Raw genomic sequence first — 19,135 nt, forward strand, 5'->3', positions numbered from 1 at the left:
TGTCCAGAATGACTTCTAATTTTCTGCTAAGATTTTAATTCACTATTTCAGTGTGTTTGTGATTCAATTTTCTTTCTGTGGTAAGAGAAATGGTCAGGGTCTAAGTCTTATTTCTGTTTAATTCCTGGATTAGAATGGTTTCAGTTCTCCTTACTGGAGAAGGGGAAAAGAAATGGTTTGATCTGTGGTACAGAAAAGTTGTGTAAAGAGAGGTTCAATATTTGTGGTTTGTGATGCTTCCACTGCGTGGGTATAGAGCATGGTCTCTCTGAGGACAAGATATGCTTACAGCTATCTGCTGCTGCTGCTGCAGAGGCTGAGTCTGCAGGACTCAGGAAAGGGCTTCTGGCTTGTAATCACTGAAACAACCCTTTGTCTTCTACAGTTTTTGAAAGGGTCTTTGACTTGTTTGTGGCACTTCTTTCAAAATAACTTTCTTCTTAATTCTGAAAAGGCTTTTAGCTGTGTGCAGTGTTGTTCCTTTTGCTTTTCCCTGTATATGATAGATCAGGATTGGGGAAAGACATCTTAATATTTAATCTGACTACTGTTCATGGGATTTAAAACTGTCTATAACTAGTGCTTTTTTGAATTCTTTGTATAACCATAAACTCTAACATTTTACACAACTGAATATTGTTCCAGCATAACCTGCTTCTACTGTGCTTTGGTTACATGGATCTGATGGACTTGTGCACAGAAACTAGATGTCTTGTTAAGGCCCGTGCCTGTCCTTATCTCTGCTCAGAGCACCAGAGGTTTAAGGGAGCCTCCAACTGAAACCTCAGCTTTCCACAGCGTGAGCGCTGCTTGCAAGCGTAGGTCCCTGTCTCCCTCTTCCTCTGCTCCAGGAGGTCACTCTGCAAGCTGTCATGTCCCAGGACTGATGTCCTTTAAAGTAGCACTTCATCCAGCCATAACACAGTGGCTAGAACAGGACGTGTGCTGTTGTTATAAATCTTCCACGGTCCAGAGAGTAGTTAATAGTTAAATGCTCTATGGCTGGAGGAGGCTGGGTCATATGCCGGTTCAACATTTTTATGTGGGCTTAGGCTAGAGAGAAATCTTGAACTGCTGCAGTTGAGTATTTCTGGCAGACAGCCTGAGGGAAGGGGTGGAAAGACTCTTGTAAAAACACTGCTGCACAAATGTATGCTTAATATGTGCATGCATACGTTTTAATAAACAAGGAGCTTTGCATAGCAGGAGAGGCAAGCAGCTGTTCTGCGTGCGGCTGGGGCATGGTGCTGCTTCCCCTGCCCTCTCCTGCCAGGCAGCCCCAGACAGAGCCCTGCTGCTGCAGGATGTTGTTGTTCTTGTTTATTATTGTTATTAATTGTTCAGTTGAAGACTTCTGAGAGAGCAAACATCAGCACCAAATCAATGGGGATTTTCCTTCTGAGGACGCTCTCAATTTTATATGGACAGTTTAAGAAGAAGTGCTTATCAAAAAGAAAGAAAACACCCTGGATAACATTTGAATTCCAGATGTCAGAAACAACAAAAAAGGATGTTTAGGGAGAATACCAAAGAAAGCATCACATCTCTCATCTTCATTGGGTTAAACAAGTATGGATCTATTACTGTAGACACCATAAATGACACCTTCCTGAAATGATTAAGAAGGCAACCCATACGATGTGTTTTCAGGGGAGTCTGAACAATGTGTGGTGTTGGTATAAAATGTAAGAACCATATTTTTAATACAAACTATAGAAACCCCAAATTCATTATCCATCTGGTAGTTAAGAAAGAAAATAAAGTAGCTTTAAAGAAGTGGAGCTAAATGATATGAACAAGTTTCTTGAGAGAAAAATAAGAGGGGCTAAAAGGTTAAACTGTTTGAAGTGGCATCAAGACTGTTTAAACATGCCATTATTAGAAGCTAAGAATAAATGCTTATCATCTATCAAGGGAGATTTAAAAAAAATACCAATAATAAAATGAAAAAGACTGTATGTGTAAACAGCAAATTACAAGATTCTATTAGAAATAACAAGGCAACCTCCCAAAAATGAAAATCATATTCACTAGAGTAAAATGGAAAAGAACATAAATTCCAGTAAATAAAGTTTTTTAGTCAAAGTCTTTTTGGTTTGATTGGTAAAATTGTAAAAATGGACTAGGAAAAAAAAAGCAAAATCCTGTCAGACCATTAGAAACAAAAAACAGAGAAAGATATTGATACGGTTTGAGTAGTTAAAAAAAAAAAAAAATTAAAAAGGTGGTGTGGGGGGGAAAGAGATGACAAGGCCATAAGAAACAATGCTAAATGAGCCCTTGTACTAAATTTTTCTAGAGGAGTGCCTTTTTGTGTGGGAGAAATCTCTGGAACTGTCTCAAAGTGAAATACTACCAGAGGGTCTTTTAGAACAGAAGTAAAAAAGGCTGATGGAGCACCAGGACTTGGCAGCATTCATGCAGAGTTCTAAATCAAGTGGGAAAAGAAAATACTAAATTATGTACTATGGTATGTAATTTATTTGCTTAATTAGTTGCAGGGTGCCAAAGGAATGGAAAGTAGCAAACTAATAACCAGCTGTATTTACACATATCAAGGGAGAGTAATCCTAGTGTTGTTTTTTGGGGAGTAAAGAAGACATTCTTCACAAACCTGGAGTTCCCTGGATTTGTGAGTTAAGTGAAGGTGCATCCAGTTGACAGAGGATGTGGTGCCATAGGTGGGTTAATATGGATTAGGAGTGCACTTAATGAAGCATCTGGTCATCTGATTAGCCCCACTTGCCTTGCCATGGTTCACACACTAGACCGATACCATATCACACAAAATTAGTGTCCTTTGAATAAAATTAAACCAGATGTGCTGCAGGAGTGCAGTGCTAATTACTCCATGAGACTATGGCTACTCATCTGCAATACTCATCAGATGCTTGACACCACCTGTTTCGCTCTACAGATTCACTGGCCTATTGCCCTGCTTGCTTATGTACACATAAACACAGTGGACTTGGATTTCCAGAAATCTTTTGGCAGAGCCAGTGTCAAAGGCTTGTGATGGCTTGGCAGCCACAAGATAAGTGAAGTGTCTTTCATGGGATAGCAGCTAATTAAAAGATGGGGAACAAAGGACAGAAACCAGATATGGAAAAGAGGAGCTAGAGTTTCAGTGCATTGGGACTCCTCAGTTTGAAAAAGAGGACTGAGAGGTAATGTGATAAAGGTCTGCCAGTTATGACTGGCACAGAGATCATTACAAGGCAATGAATGCTCGCTTTTTTACATACAAAAAATAACATGCACCATACAATTTAAAAAAAAGAAAAAAAGAAAAGAAAAAAGACCAGACAGAAAATTTGAACAAAAAGTAAGTACGTTTTCATACATCACACAATTAAATTGGGGGGCTTGGTATGGATTTTGTTTTGGTAAAAGCAGAAATCTGTTCAAAAAGAAAAAAGATAAAATTAGTGGAAAGAGTAGGTGTTGAGAGCTAACATGCACAATGAAGCTGTGCCAAACTTCCTTCAGGGTGTCCCCAAACTGTGGAAGGCCAAATGTCCCCATAGAGGTCCTCCCTTCACATTTTCTGTGTTCCTTTGCTATCCGCTTTGGCACCTGCTGTTGGCCACTGTCAGAGACAGGATTTGGGATGACTTTGATTTTGATTCAATCACAGCACTGAATAAAAAATCCATTTTTATTTCCCTTTCAAACCTGGCATGTAAGCAATTCAGGAAGAAAGAAAACAACATCAACAAAACACCACAAGATCTATTTTCTTCAGTTTGTTATAGAAGATACAGATACTTCACCTCTTCATCTGGCACCCAGATTATCCATACTTCTTTTTACATTAGAGGTCTTGGGCAAAGCACCTGAGACAGAAACTGTTCAGAATGAAATCTGCATGCATACCTTCTCAAACAACATTGCATTATCTTGCAATGGTCCAGGAAGCTTGTTTTAATTGTGGAGATCCTGCTGATGCTGTAAAGACTTGTCCAAGGGCCTCTCTGCCTTCCTGCACTGCCTCTAATCCCCCGTGCAGAGTCCTGCTGTCGTGTCCAAGGACCAAGGTGAACAAGAACAGCCAGAGGGTACCTGGGTACCTTCTGACTGTGAGGAGCACGAGGGGCTTTGTGGCTGGGGTCACAACTGTTTGAAGCAGGCAGTACATACACAAGACAGGAATTACTTTAAAATGATGGCACTGGGGAAAACATACAGAGCTGAATTTGGCACACCAGGTGCGAGGGTGTCCTGGCAAGCAGAGACTGCCTAAGGGGCAACGGAAAGCTCCTCAAGAGATACTGTGATCCTCCACGGTTCAAAGACCCTTTGAACTCTTCAGCAAAGAAGTGGTGCAGGCTCCTGGAGAAAAGACATGTGGCAAAGCAGGAATCTGTACCAGGGGCTTGTCTAATCATGTGTTTAATATATAGTTTCTTGCTTTCCCATTTCCCCTTTTTCTGTAATCATTCAGCTCTTGTCCCCAGCATCTCTCTTCTGATTAGACAAGAAACTCCTATACAACAGGAGCTACTGGAACCAAGATATATACTGTGAGCCCGAAGTGTTTGCTGCAGTGCTGCTAGGCCCAAAGCCTTGTGTGAGGAGGTGTTTGGGCCTCGGCAGCTGCTGGTGGTGGTGGAACAGCTCTGTAGGAGTGGGGTGGTGGGACGGGGGAGCTCTGAGCCCTGCTGGGGTATGGGGTGTAAGGGAACGCCGCTGAGTCACCCTGGCTGTGGGGGTGGAGAGCAGCGGGCGGGCTCCTCGCTTCATTTCCAGCGTTTTGAGTTGCTGCTTTTGGAGGAGCTTGCCCGAAGAATGGTCACTTCTGGTTTAAAAGGAAAATAAACTTCTGCTAGTGGTGATAATCTTGAAAGTTAATGGGCTGGCTGTAGCATAGATAACATTGTCCCTTTAATCAAGGAAGATTTGGAGGACTTTTCTGAGAGCTGGTTAAGCAGTTGTGCCCTATTCCTAAGCAAAAACCAGTGGGATATTCTCAGTGTGCCTGCACAGGAAGCTTTCTGTGCTTTTGCACAGACTTGCTATCATTAGCAATGCAGAAGTGTTGGGAGAGTTGTAATTCAAGATCTTTTTTTTTTTTTTTCCCCTCCTTGTTTGTTTTGTTTAACTGGGGTACAATCTAGTCATAACATTTCACTTTCCTCATCTATACAATAGGCTTAACGCAGAGCTGTCTTCCTCGAGATGTTTGGAGATCTCGAGTTGTAATATCAAGGTGAAGTGCCATGTTGAGGGACATGTGAACCTAGAGAAAAATGGCTCGGTAAAAAAGAACAGACTCCCACCTATATTTCTTGAAACCTAGTGCTTAGGTATTAGTATAGGAAGCCTATTTGAAATAGAAAGATTTTAACCACTAGACCACGCTAACTCAAACGTTTAAAAAGATGTTTCACAAGATACTTTTATTCCCTTATCTCACCTTACGGCCAACTGTTGATGATGCAAAATGCAAATAGGGTGGGAGAGTGGAGGACAAGTACAAGTCGTAGCTAGGTAGAAAGAGTGGCCGGAGAGCATCCTTCACCCTCCTTGTGCTGACAGACCCCTCGCTGTTCTGGGGATGAGTGCTGTGGGGGAGCAGAAGAGAGAAAGAGGAAGTAGCAAACGTGGCTGCTCTGCAACCTCAGCAGAAAACACTGGTGAGAAACAACAAGCAGGCAGATGAGGTCTGTGCTCTTCCCAGTGAACGTATCGGCGTTGCCACATGAACCCCTCTGCCGGGAGGTCTGGGAGCTCAGCGGCTGGCTGCTCGCATCCAAAGCAACCACATGAAGGAAAAAAGTTGGGAGGGAATTAGGTTTGGGGAAATTCAATTAATCTCAATGATAGATATGATGACTATACATCTGGTGATGGTACCACTTTTAAAAAGCCATTACTTGAGAAATAGGTGTGCAAACAAAAAGACAGCAGTAGGTCAGCCTTTTCTTACTGTTGTTTCATAAATGGACTTTTTAAAGTTAAATATTTTTGAAGGCAATAATTAAACTCTGTGTTTCAGATAACTGTTTAAGGTACAGTATCTGAATTTAAATGCAACTCAGGTGACTCTAAATGTTGACCAAATTCAGTGCGCTCTAAGTGAGTTGCATATAAGGCAATCATTGTTTTTTGATGATGATTCAATTCATCAATTTTTGGTGGATTATTGATATTGATGATACAAATCAATACATCTGGATTAGCTTTTTATCTATTTATTTATCTTACATTTGGGATAGGACATCCTTCTGGGTTCTTTACAGGTAACTAGGTGGGCTAGCCCTGGAAAGCTCAGAGAACATCTTTAGAATTATTTGAAAAAATATATTTGAGATATGTGAAAATATTTTTTTTTCGAAAGACTTTAAAACATTTAAAAATGTTTCCAGCTCAAGATATGTACCAGTATCTTTTTTTTTTAATTTTCTTTCCTTTTTTTTTCAGAATCACCCTGTTTGAAATAGATTGTCAAATGAGAATGCAAAAAATATAGTGTTTGTTTTATTGTTTTGTTTTTCCCATTTACCTTTTTTTCTTGCTTTTCAAGAAAAGCATTACAACCAGCAACTCCCCTCTTCTCCCAAACATTTTTTTTTCTAATATGAAAAGTTGTATAAAGATCAGTGTTCCTTTTCCTGTCTGTGAGAAAACATTTTTGAAAAACTTTAATTTTGGATGACTTGGAAAAACAGCTGAAATGTATGAATGACAGAGAATGATGTGTTGGCCTATGAGAAAAGAAAACTTCTGAAGGAATATAGTTTTGAAGGTGTATAATCTCAGGTAATTGCCAGCTCCCACGTAGTGATATTTTGTGGTTGGATTTTAGCATAGATTTTTACAAATGTACACAAATACACAGGCACTCCTAAATGCATATTTTTATTAATCTATCTCCTGCTCTTTGAAAATACACGGGGTATTTCTACGTCTCTCTCTCTTTTAATATCTATACTGCAGTTCTGTGGATGATCACCATCTGTGTGATGACCTCTGCTCGTCAGAGGTAGGTTGGATCAAACAGGGCATCAGGATCATTGCACCACCAGGGAAGCTCAGGAGGTCTCACTCCAGCTGTGGGCTCAGACCAGGTTACTCACTACTTTGTCCTGTAAGGGCTTGCACAACTTTGAGGACAGAGACTGCACAACCTCCCTGGGTAGCTGTCCTGATGTCTTCATGGGGAAAGAAGTTTTCTTTGTCTGAAGCTCTCCTGTTTAAAGTTTTGCCTTTGGTCTCTCCTCCTCCTGCAGTACTCCCTGTGAAGAATCTGTCTCCATTACCTTCCTGACTCCCTCTTAGGTGCTTGGAGTCTGCTCTTAGGTGTCCCCTGAAGCTGTTCCTCACCCAGGCTAGACAAATTCCAGTCCCTCAGCTTCTTCTTGCAAGACGACTCAACCATCATGGTGGCCCCTCCTGAGCTTGTTCCAGTTTGTTAATGCCTTTCCTATTTTGGGGGGCTCCCAAACTGGATGCAATGTCTAGATGTATTTCAAACTGAGCAAAGGGGGATAATCATGTCCCTCAATCTCCTGGCTGTGCTCCTATCAGTACCAGCCCAGGATGCTGATGGCCTTCTCACAAGCCCACCAGGCTTCCAGTGTATCAGGAACACCCAGTTCCTGTCATTTGGTTAATGACGAAATTGTCTGTGTGGAAAGTTATGGTGGAAAGTCAGTGCAGGGTCTCTGACAGATCAGTGCTTTTTGAATGTATGCAGCTGCAACAAACGTCTGTAGTATTAATACAACTGGAGCTGCAGAAGGCTTTTTATCAAAGATGAAAGGAAAGTGGTGGCATAAAGTTGTGCAAGAAATGACTGAAGCAAATAGTGGGATTTAGGATTCTGTGCATATGTTAAACTCCTTGATTAGTATAGTGCTGCAATAAAACCACTGTCTAATGTTTAACTTTGGCAACCATTTGTTTTCAAGTCACTTAGGCAATTCTCTGGTCACTTTATAGATGTTCTGTTTTCCTTTGCCAATAACACTGTTATTAAAAGATGGCTAATATACTGCCCTCCTGTGAAATGATTGTTTTGGGGGAACTCCAGACACTTTAGAGGTATTAATAAGTGATTTTTGTATTTTCCTCTGATGTGAGTAGTTACTGTGTACATCCTGTAAAAGGGTGAAAGTAAAGCTGTGGAAATGGTGGGTCAAAAAGCAAGTGGTGAGTGAGTGCCAGAGCTGGGGCTGGAGCCTCCGAAGGCTCATTCCCCCTCAGAGGCAGCCAGTCCTGTGGAAGCCATCAGCATTTTATTCTCAATGTAAGAGGTAAAAACTAGGCTAATTTCCCCTGTGATTTTTCAAACTGTACCCCCGTGATGTTGACTAGATCCCAGAGAGGGAGGGACACAAAGCTGAAGCGATGTGTATGAAATCCCACCGCTCGCTCAACACGAGGGTGTTTGAGGGCTGGCTAGCTCTCACTGTGTTGTGAAACAAGTTGAAACAGAAAGCAAACCTCATAGGAAGCTGGAACATCTTTACTGCTTCGGAGGAAAACTTTTCAGTAGTGGGAGTCGGTAGCTTTCTATCATAAATGTTAAGTACCAGCAACTACTGGTTTGCATGTAACAGTCGGGTATGGCAAATATGAATCATACTGGTTGACAGAGACTCATCTCATCCCACTTGCGGTCTCTGCAGCCTGTGGCAGAAATCACACAACCAACAGAATATTTTTTTGATAAGCGATAAGTAATCTGCTTTCAGTGGCTTTCCCATACCTTTTTGTACATTCATCAGTTACTTATTTGGCTGAATAGGCAAAGGAAGGCTAAAACGATACCTCACTTTCCTACCTGGTAAAAAACAAACTCAGAGCAAATTTGAGTAAAAAGATGTGGTATCTAATGGGATTCTATTACAAATAATCTGTGACCTGGGGCACTTTTTTTTTTCCACTTTTTTTTTTTTTTTCTGATTCCTGTGACGACTGCTGCTCTGCTCAATGAGAAAATAGAGCTACTATGTCTCAAATTCTCAGGCAGGCAGATATGTTTTCCCCTGCACAAAACCCTGATCCAACAGATTTGAAGCTTGCTGTAGGAACAGAATGGAAAAGTAGTTTAACGTGCCTGCTTTCACCAGGTCTTACATAGCTCATCTCTGTGAGCTGCCCTCATGTTCCTGGCACATATTGTGTTGGTTATTTGGCTTCTACAGTCCTCTGCTTCCTCACAGGAAGTTTGCCAGAATGGGAATTGAGAATTCCTACTTTTTTTTTTTCTTTTTTCCAAATTTTCATGTGTCCTTGTAGCCATATTGGCAAACTGTCAAGGATTTGGAAGTCCCATGGGTTCCAGAAATCTCTTCTGCTCCAGTCTCCCCTATCCCCTCTACCCCGATGGAAGCCTAGGGATTTCTACAACATGCATGTGCACAATTCTCAGCATCATTTTTTTTTTAACTCCTTGCATCACTCACCCTACTAGATTTTTTATTCCTGTGATGCTCATCATCTACCTCAAAACTTGGTGAAGGTCTCTTATTTCTCAGCACTGCTGTGGCCATGAGAAGAAGCTAGAAACAAAATCATTTTCTTATGCTGTGAAATTTGCCATGTATATTTCAACCTAATGTTCCTGGAAATTACTTTATTTACTGCTCTCTATACACAGTGATTCACTATTTGCTCTGCTTCATAAAGTAATTTCAGTTCTGCCCAAACTTTCGCAGTCAATTTATTGCAGCAGTGAGTTCCAAATACTGTGCTAAAATCCACTTCCTTCTGTCCATTTTGTTCATCACCTTTCATTATTTGTTCCTTCCTCCTGCCTTCTCCAGTTTTTGTTTTATATGACTGAGAGGTTTATTTCCCTATCTAACTCATATTTTTAAATATTTATGTTCATATTTATGTACAATCCCCTATCAGATATGCCATGTTACAAAGCATTGTTATTTTTTAAATTTATTTTGATACAAGTGATTTTTTTTTTCCCCCGGCAATTCTTGATCAGTCTTCTCACTCTTCACTTTTCACTGTTATTTAGTCTCAGAACGTTCTTCCCATTCTTTCTTGGTGATGATTATTTTACAGAATATTGTACACAAAGCTGTGTCATCGATTCACACAAAAACATTCTTACCCCCATGATATTATTCACTATTCCCTTCCTTATTTGTCTGAACATTCTGTTCTTTTTTTTTTGACTACAGCTGCACATTAAGCAGAAGCTGCCTTTGAACATGTTGTACACCTTCTCTTTTATGTTGATGTTTGCAGCAACAGAGCCATTAAGTTAATCAGTTGAGTATTTTCCACTTCAGATGTTGTTAATGGAAATCTAACAACAAAGGTTCGTGCACTTACCTTTGTCTTACCGTGTATCTTCAAATGATATATTGGAGAGAAATTTTTACAATCATCACCTTAGATGTAATGTGTTAGAAAAGGTGGAAAATAAGAGAGAAAACAACATAAAAAAGTTTATTATTATGTTCTGAAGTATTTACTAGTGCTTCCTAATGCTGATGCAAAGTACCATATGCACGTAATGCAAATACCAATCTCCAAAATGTAATGCATAGATGATTGACAGCTAAAAAGTAATGTTTAATACCTTATTATTATTATTATTATTATTTTTTTTTATTCTTAAAGAAGATGAAAAAAGAAAGAGATCTTGCAACCATAATGGTAGTTTTCCTCAGATTTGTGTGCTTGAGGGTGATCTCTGCATTGGCTGGATGCTGTTGGGGATGTGATGGTTTTCTCCTGGCTACAGACATGCAAGCTCTAAGGTGGATGGTCAATGAGTTCATTGTTCTGGTACATCTTTAACCCACGAAAGATTCATTTTCACAGCAAAATATCTTCATCTGGGTGCACTGATGTACTGAAAGCAATGCCTTGTTGCTCAGTGTGAACCAGGCTTTCAAGTTACTCCCTATAGGCTGACATGACTCATTTGTTTTCTATGTACTTATGCTTCTGCCAAGACTACTAGAAAGCCTTATAATTATAACAACTGACATTCCTGGCATCAGCAAAGCCCAAATTAAATTTCTTCCGGGTGTCCTACAGGTGGCACTGTAATTTCAGTGTCATGCATAGTAAAGCAGTCAGATCTCTGAATGGTTCCCGTACCTCCCTGTGGACCCTGGAATTTCCCTGCCACAGCAGAGGGAGATCTGAGGAAACACAGGCTCATCCCTAGACAGCACAACTCCATGCTGCTTTGAAGAAACATGTCTGTAATATTCCCGTGAGTAAAAAGAAAAATCACTTCAAAGCACAAAACAATCTGCCTTATTTTTGACAGTGTCCATCACTTTGAAGAAGAGAGAGGTTTATCAGAGTGTGCACTCTGTCTGTTCTATGCAGTATGTGGAATAGGTAAAGAATTGTGTAGAGAGTGCAAATATTTTTTTTTTTTTATACTATAGTTAATTGTTGATTCATTCTCAAAGTCTACATGCCTGTGAATGAAACTGTTGAATGCACAGGCCAAAAAAAAGTACACAAAGATACAATTTATTTTTCTTTTTTTTTGTCTACCAGACTTAGTAAAAATATAACTTTATAAAAACATCTATTTCATATTTTGAATAGGGCTGTTGATTTTGATTTATCAGTGTACCAGTTAGTCAAAAAGGAAAAATGGGAAATAAAGATTGTTGATGTGACCAAGGTGCAGACCATGCTGTCAGCCTCATCCCTGCTTGGGATGCTGTTTCCTGGGACACACCTTGTAGGTGACCCAGAAAAAACAAACCGGTTGTGCTTCATGCCCCATCCTTCCTGTTGTCCCGAGGGCGTCACTCAGCATGGCTGGTCTTGGGCTGCCTGGAGTACTCCTGCACCACCAGGTACACGGTTGGACCCTTGAGGACCAAGGAGACCAAGGCTGAAGGGGCACCCTGGGGAGTGGGTCTGCAACTGAGACTATGCTGAGGCTTGTGCAGTGGGATTTGTTGCAGGGCACCTATACTATGTTTGCTCCTGTCTCCCACCATGCACTCAGAGCCTTTTCTCAGAATTACGCAATACAAGTTTTTTAAACCACTTTCCATTTGTGAAACAAAAATTTAAAAACTAGCTAACTGAGAATATTTCTATTTTTTTATTTCCATGCTCCATCCTATTTCTACCTAGCTCGGTTCCAGTATTAATGGCTCTGGCAGGCATGGCTTTTAGCACTTTGATGCCTGGCTTGTGGTTTGCATAGTCATGACTTGTAAAAGACACACCAGTTTCCTCTTGGGCAATTTAAGCTTTGCAACCAATTTCTGTAAGAGTTTCCTCTCTGCTCTGCAAGGTATAGGAGTTGACAGGACAAGTGTGGCTCTTCGTCAGAATTCTGTACTGGTAAGGCTGTGGCTCCTTTCTTTCCTTTTAAGTGACAGATGTAGGTGTTGCTGTCTGGTGATATCTACTTTCTTTCCATTTTTTTTTAAACAAACAAACAGTGGTTTTAATTGATGAGAAGTGGCACTTGGTACGATGAAGGAAGTTCACATTGGCACATAACTGCTATTTTTTTCTACATGACAGTGTAAAAGATCTTATGCTTCCCTTTTTCTTCCATTTTGTTTAAAAAATGCAAATGTGTTACTTAGAAATTACGAATTCATTAGAAATAATGAGGCTTGTTTGTGGAGTGAGGACAAGTGTCAGCATGTACGTGAACAATTTCTATTCTGAACAAGTTCAATTCAGTTATGTTTCAGCAAGATCCAGCAAAGGACAGGGTGACAGTGTAGGTACATGCATTGGGTAAATCAGATCTTTGTGAAGAGAGGCATGTAATATGGAAACAGAAGCAGTTCCTTTACTGATTTAGGGTTTTGGAAGTGTACAAATCTAGGATCATGTAAAAAGTATTTAATGTGCAATATGGGGGTAGAATGTAACGTCTTGTGGTGACAGTACTGGGTAGACTGATTTCTGTTTTTAATATGAAAAGAATTTTGGAATACATTAATTTTAATGTTTTTCTCATAGTCATGAAGTTGTATTGGTAGAGACACAGCAAAAGTACAATGTGAATGGGCTCATCCTCACCTTGAAAAATAGGACATCTGGAATTACAATCTTCTGTCCTTTGCCCTGAAATACAAAACTTAAAACACCGACTACATTTCTGGACTCAAGTTTTCTTCCAGTGAAAGCTGAGATTAACAGCTTGTTTAATCATTTCCTTACCCGCTTGCTTCCAGTAAGTCCTTTTTGGGCAGTAGGGCAATACTTTTCTTTACTGGGGGCAGTTATATTAATTGAAGTTCTTGGAAGGCTCATTATCTCTGCTCAGGGACTGCAATTCAGGTCAATAGGATTTTCTTGTCTGCTAGTTATGCCAATCTTCAATGATTTGAGACAATTCCTAAAGGGGAGAGAAATTGCTTGGTTCCTTCGCATGAATATCCTTTCTCTACCTTCCCCTGTGGTGACATTTTTACACTTTTTGGAGGCAAAATTTGCCTCTGTGGAAAGGAGAGGCTTCCACAGTGCCCCTCTCTTGGTGCTGACTGGTGACACAGCTGCACACCATTTGAGCAGGTGCCTGTCCCGTGGTATTTCTGGGGCTGTGTGCCTCAGGTCAGGGATTTTGAAGCTTTCTGCTTTCAAATGCTTCATTACTGTGACCTTGCCCACTTGCTGCCTCACCGCCACCTCTGAGAGAGCAGTTCACTCCTTAAAGCAGGGGAAGTAGGTACTCCCACACAGTGCTCCAACAGCTGCTGTCCACTTGCAAGTCAGCCTGATTTCATAGGTGGGAAAGGTGAAATGGCACATTAAAGTGTATACTGTCAGCAAGTGCGTGCTCCAGGACTGCATCAGCATGGGATGGTGGAAGAAATAGGGTGACAGCCACTTACGCCAGGCTGCTAATGTTCTCATGAACTTCTCGTGCAAGCTGTCTGCTCTTTGTTCCCATGCATACTGGGAGATCTGACTTCTTGTGGGGCTGTCCAGTGGCCAGACGGCAGCATGTGCTTCTCACTGTTGAATGTGTTTCCGCTAGTGGGTGCAGCACCCTGCTGCTGCATGCTCAGGGCATGCTCTCCACCTGCATTTGTGCATTTGCCACAAGGCTGCTGGGGAACACATTGAGCTGACAAGGACTGAAAAGCTTCAGTGGTGGTGAAGATACTCTGCTCTATTTCATCCTGGTTAATTCCAGATAGCAAAGTGTTCCCACCTGCCCCCCCAAATCCATCTCCTTCACGCTACTGTATGTGCTCTGACTAAAAAAATAGTGGCATGGTTGTGGGTGAATGAGGTGAGGATTTGTTTGGGTAGAGAGTCAATGGTAGCACACCAAGAAACTGTACAGACAGAAGTATTGGCAGGTCCCTCTGTTAAATGGTATGGCCGTCCAGCCAGCTGTGAATCAGTGTGCCATGTGGAGGTCCGAGCAGATTCTCTCTTGCTGTTGGCTCTGGAGATAGGAGCAGTCACCCAGAGCATGTCGTGGGGGGCCATGCTGCTACATGACAGGTGAATAAGTTTTCAATTGTTTCATTTTTGTGTGTGGAGATGTATTCAGGGGATCATTCACCCATCTGCTAATGTAGCTGCTACTATTTATGGGCCAATGTGGCTGGTACTATTTATGGGCCTAGAGAATGGGCCCTCCCTGCCTGCCGCATCGCTTACTGCTAATGAAATCATGCTGCGTGTGGTTACACAATTACTGAACAGGGAGACGGGCACTGAAGTAATATTTATTACCTATTTCTGCATCTCAGTTTCCCTCTTGGCTGGGACACATTTCTGTCTTTTAAGGATTTTTCTGAAAAGCAATGCATGCAATTAAAGGCATAGCTCATCTAGCTGTTGTTCTCAAAGTACCTATATGCGTGTGTACTGTGTTTATGCCTTAGTGACATGCATTTCTAAAAATATTTTCCTTCTGCAGCCTCCTCTACCCTCTAATTGTTCACTTCTCTTTCCTATCATCATGTTTCAGCCTGTCTGCCCTCCAGTGTCTGCTTCTTTTGCTTTTGCTGTGGGGCATCTCTGGCATAAGTCCCATGAATAAACCGAATTCTTCTGCTACGATGAGTACGTCTGCCCTCCTTGAGCTCCATCCCCTGCCTCTGGCATAGCCAAGTCATGCTTTCTCTGTGGAGATACCTTCAGTTATCCCTGTGCTCGTCTCTTTCATCTCCGAACAGGTCTTGCTGATTGCTTCCAAGGAGAAAAAATCAACGAAGTGACATGGCTTTTTCCCACCTATGAGTGTCCCTTCTTTAACTGCTTCTCCTGCAGATACAGCTTCCTCATCTGGGTAGAGCTCACCTTCCTTACCTTCCTTTTCCCCAGATCCTCCTCTAGATTCTCCCTTTCCTCAACTAGCATTTTTTTTTCTTCTGTTAAATGCAAGAAATCAACAAAAGTCTCTGCTCTCTGCCATAATTTAATCCTTGATTTTGTCTGAAAATCTCTTCTTAAAATCTTATTTTCTGTGATTCTTTCTGCCAGTGGTTCTCCACCTGTTTTCTGAGACACTTAAAAATTGCCTTTCAGAAGATCCTGGTACACCCCAAAATGCTGTCTTTGCTCTACTAAAAGATCCTGTCCTCTGATTCATTTTTCCTCTACACTTCATGCCTGCATTATTTCATTCACAAACATCAGTTTAGCTTCTCCATCTACGAAGGGAAGATCTACTTTTTTTTTTTTTAGATTTTGTTTATTTATTTGTTTACCTATTTATTTATTTATTTATCTATTTATTTTCCTGACTAAATGTAGGATTTGGCCTGTATCTCTGATATTTTGTGGCTCAGCCTTTAGCTGGACTCAGCAAGATTAATTGCTGCCTTTCATAAGTCATCTTCTCTCACTACTGTCAGTTAAACTGTGGTCCAAGTGCCTTTTTCAATTTTCTACATCTTTGCTTCCAAGCTACGTTTATATTTTGCACACGCTTTCAAATGTCTTCATTCTCCATACACACAAATAAACTGTCATCTAAGTTGTCATTATTTCATGTCCCATTTATTGAAATCTCCAGTTCTCTGGCCTTCACAAAAGCAATTTCACCTCCTCATATCAATTCAGAAAATCACTAGAAAGATAATTTTCTTACCCTGCTGTTTTGTTGAAATCTCAGCCTATTTACCCTTCTGGGCAGCGTCAAACATAACTGAGCTTTAACTTTGATTTTGAATTCTCTGGCATCTTCCCTTTCTCTCTTATAACACTTTCATATGTTTCACAGTTTCCTAAAAATGCTTCATTATTTTTCTAAGTCAGTTGCTAAGACATTAACAGTAACCTTGACGCTGTCTGAGACCCAACAGATGATTCTGGTGCCTGTTTCACCATTATCTTGGCCTCCTGCTTCCCATCTACATCCTCCTGCTGTAACCTGCCTTAAACTGGAAGCTGTCAGGAGCAGAGTTACCTTCTCTTTTTTTCATGTTCCTACACATGGTGTGTTACAGTGGAAATAAATAAGTTGCAATCTCCATTGCTAATACTTCAGAAAAGTTCCTATAACAATATTATGTGTGATAAAGCTGTGAATCATTTTACATATTTCTCTGCTTTGGTACATTGTGTAGCTGCTTTGTAATCCTCATTCCTTCTTGCAAGGTCTCAGGAGAACTCATGCTCTTACTCTTTGGTATATCCAAGTCTACGAGATTCTTCTAGGAATAGCTGCTGGGTACAAGCACCATCAAATACCGCACCAGCTGAGTCATATTAATTGTGCTTATTTTCTCTTAATCTAAAGCAAATGCAACTGCCAGGCAATTCAGTTTAGCTTAAATCTCTTCCATAGTTAGTATGTCTCGCCTGACATAGAGTAACTTGCTTGAGTGTCTGAGCTTTCTATATCTCCGTAATACAGTCAAATTATTTGTGTGGATCTCACAAAGCTCAAGGAGAGTGGAGATGATGTCAAATCGTCAGGTTTTCTCAGAAAGCAACAGTGTGAAGATGCTTGCAGCAAGTAGGAATCTGCACTTCCAAAATTTGTTGTTGAACACCTCTTCATTTAAGAGCAATTAGGGAATTGGGAGGGGAAGGAAAGGGGGTGGCATTGAGAAGCAGAAAGTATTATTATTATGATTATGTATTAGCAATTTAGTGCACTAGAGGGGTTCTTTTCAGGTGTGATTTTTGTCTTGTGTCTCCACCTGGGATCTTGTGGATTGCACCCAAATGCATAGTCGGTGCACTTAAAGCACTTTCCCTCCTGCAGAGGCTAAGATTGAAAACATAAACTAAAGTGCCACATAGCATGTGCTCTTGCAGGGGGATGCAAGATTCTCCATAAGCTGTCTGTCTTCCCGATATGTTGTTTGTACCTGGCATAAACCGAGTTGCTAGTGAAGATGCATTGTGGAGATGCAGTTCTAGAACAGTGGATGACAGCAACGGGACCCCGATCTTGGGTTTCTGTAACTGCAGAAGAGACATCTTGGTATTGTGTCAATTAATTCCTGAGTCCATAGAATTTACTGCAGTTCCCCCACATGGTTGTTTTCTGACGAGATCAACTTTCAGATTGGGGTTGCATGACAGCTTGTTTGTCTCCTGATGGAAACCTTTGGACAGCTTTAGAGAGAGCTACTCAGCATGCTTAACATTGCTCCTACTTTGGTCCATTACATTGCTTTATGCTATATTCTGTTGCATTATATTTGGGCCCTATATTGCTGTCTGTAGATGTGCAAGGACATTGGGCACTCAGTTAAAATCTGTACCATTTCTCCACTGTTTCTCACCCCTTCTTTCACTTTTAATGAAGTCATACAGTATGAAAATATGGGCTACACGTGCAACGCTTTACAAAATGTGCCAAAAACTTGGCTGACATCCAGTCTGAACAGCTGTTTGACCTACTGACCTGCCTTACAAAGCCCTGTGGAGTTTCAGCCTTGGCTACCTTGAATTCAACCTTTCAGCATTCCTTTATCCTAATATTTGTGGTCAGCTAGCTTTCTTCTGCTAAGAACTGGTGTTTAAATCCTGAAGTGGCAGACACTTTAAAAAAAAAAAAAAAAGAAAGAAAAGAGTAAGTTCTTCTCTTTGGAGTAGTTAGATTTATTTATTTATTTATTTTGGAGGAACATGTATTTTTTCTTCCTTAAATCTCATCAAATCACATATTGATGGTCAAAACTTTATCCACTTCTTGAGAGGTGAGTTTCTTGTGCTAACCTTATGAGTTTGTCTGTATTTCATATTAATGCTCAATTGTATGTGAATAATAAAATTAAATGTAAAGACTGCAATAGATTTTGAAATATAAATATCTTTAAACTAGGACATAATGAGCTTTAGTAATGATATGGTTTGATTTCACTTTGTGTTTTGTCACCTTATATTGGGGTACAGGTTTCAACAAAAGGAAAGATAAAAGGGGGGAAAAAAAGGAAATACGCATGTGAGAAAATATAAATGTGAAATTATTATTTTTGTCTAGTTAGTCATTTAGTCATTAGATCATTTATCTTATCTGTGTTTTTGGATAAAACAATTCCCCTCATTTTTTCACCGTAAGAAGGAAAGACTTTTTTCCAAAGCTGTATATTTTCTTAACAAAGTTTGTTGCACTTTGTCTTTTAAGATTTCTTGTTTAGGGCAGGAAGCTTATTGTATTCCATTTTATTTTATTTATTTTTGTATTTTATTTAATGAAAACATTATATTCTCTGAGATTCTCTATAGAAAAGAAGTACAGAATAGGACTAATGATAACTTAAGATGAGATTTTCTATAAAGTTCATAATAAAACTCTTGCACTGCCTGATAGGATTTAAGTTTGTCATCTTGGTGTGCTAAAGCCACTGAAGTGCAATGGTTATCTTGCTCACATTTAGACTTTCTTCAATGTAATTCTCATCACTGAAAAAATGAGCATACTTTTCGATGTTAAGAAACAGACAGTAACGGATCTCCTCCAGAAAGACAAGGTGTTTACTGGTGTTTCAAAGGACTTCCACATTCATATGCTCCCATCAGAGCTGTGTGAGTTTGCTGAGGTGTTTCTGGTCGTGCCGGTGTGCCCCAAAAGCACCGCTCATGGGGTAGTAACTCAGTCATGTTGTGCCAGTGATGCACATACAGGAGTTGTATCCAAATCTTTTGGTGATCTTTGAATCTTTCAAATCTTTTCAATGTCTTTAACAGGGCAGGAGGATTATAACCTCGTTGGGCTTGATAATGATTGCAAAAGGCA

General features: G+C 40.4%; 1 protein-coding gene across 10 annotated transcripts in view; it reads left to right on the forward strand.

Moving 5' to 3' along the window:
* The window catches only part of IPCEF1 (interaction protein for cytohesin exchange factors 1), an 82,440-nt gene that overhangs the window by 10,067 nt on the left and 53,238 nt on the right, over positions 1-19,135 (forward strand). The window contains exon 1 of one of the 10 annotated variants that reach the window (XM_083830976.1): positions 12,142-12,300. The exons of 5 other annotated variants lie outside the window; for them this stretch is intronic. The gene's annotated coding sequence lies outside the window, so the exon portion shown is untranslated. Of the gene's footprint in view, positions 1-12,141; positions 12,301-12,504; positions 14,434-16,718; positions 16,901-16,956; positions 18,096-19,135 lie in introns of those variants that run through there. 4 more of the 10 variants (XM_083830989.1, XM_083830988.1, XM_083830985.1 and 1 more) reach the window with 4 other exon arrangements.

The sequence above is a fragment of the Anser anser genome, assembly GCF_964211835.1.
Source record: "Anser anser genome assembly, chromosome: 3".
NCBI lineage: Eukaryota > Metazoa > Chordata > Aves > Anseriformes > Anatidae > Anser > Anser anser.